Genomic DNA, 1,303 nt, shown 5'->3' with positions numbered 1-1,303 from the left:
TAGTGATTGAACATACCTCCTTAAAATTTCAAAATTTTCTATTTCAGATTATTTTATTAAAATATAATCTTTATTTAAAAGACGGCATTGTAACTGGGCTCTGGTTGCTTAATCTAAGTTACCCAAATGTCTGAGACCTTAGGATCATAGATTGAAGACAGCTGTGGGAGGAAAGTCTGGGAGACTCTGATCTCCAATAAACTACCAAAAATAGTTGCCAGTAGAGATGTGACTTAACTGGTAGAGCATTAGCATTTGACAAAAGAAGCTCATGGTCAGTGCCCAGGCATTAAATTTAAGAAGGAGGACTAGCACAGAAAAAATGGTATTGGATTGTATTAAAATATATTTTACCAATTGTTTTAGAATACGTGTTTAGGAAGTCTCATTTTAAATGATGTAAAACAGGCTCATTATTATACTGGAGAAATTGGCATTTGTCCATAACAAATAAACCAAGTGGAGTGTAACCCTGTTAGTAACAATTTAAAAGTTGCAAACGCAAAAGGAAGTGCAGAAGATAACAATTGGTTGAACATGTTTCTATAAGATATTTGAAAGGAGTGCTTATGCTTCACTGACTTCAATTCCCAAAAGGAATTTCCAAAGTGAAATACTTCTTTGAGCAGATTGTGACAAGAAGGATAACATTAGGTAAAACTTCAGAATATGTAAAAACCATACAAACTTGAGCAAAATACATTACTTCAAATTTTCTTCAGTAACTTTTCATAAGGCTAAAGATCCCTGACCAACACCTCCAGAACAGGCAGGAAAAACCAACATAATAGATCTAGCATTAATTCTCGGGTCTTCATCTGGCCCACAAAAGATGGACGGAGTCCAAGGAAAGGTAACTGTGGCCGCTAGCCTGTTCCCCAGCCTCCCTTAGCAACGGGGAGTCAACTCAAGCGGGAAAACTCAGTTATTAACACAGTACAAGTAGTTTTTAAAGCAAAAATGAGCAGTTGGCATTGGAGAGGAGGAAGAGGAGCCAATCACTGTCAAGGTCATACCCTATCATGCACCTAAGCTTCCATGGGCTGGTTACGCACAGAACATAAAGCAAATTGGGCTCTGCCCACTCAATTCCTTCTCAGCACCATCTTTGCTACCCATGTGCTCTACAGATTCTGCCTTTTTTGTTTTAATGGCAGACCCACCTCCCAGTTAGTTATCTTTTTCCCTCCTTTGTAAAGGTTATTTTAACAGGATTACATTGATAAGGATAGCATTGGCCACTGAGGAGGTTCAAGGCAAGTCTGGGGGTCGAGGTTTGCCAGACAAGGATAGGGAGGGCCCT

The sequence above is a fragment of the Dipodomys spectabilis genome, unplaced genomic scaffold, assembly GCF_019054845.1.
Source record: "Dipodomys spectabilis isolate Male_0828 unplaced genomic scaffold, ASM1905484v1 ptg000453l, whole genome shotgun sequence".
NCBI lineage: Eukaryota > Metazoa > Chordata > Mammalia > Rodentia > Heteromyidae > Dipodomys > Dipodomys spectabilis.
The sequence above is the reverse complement of the archived record's forward strand: the minus strand, read 5'-3'. Positions refer to the sequence as shown.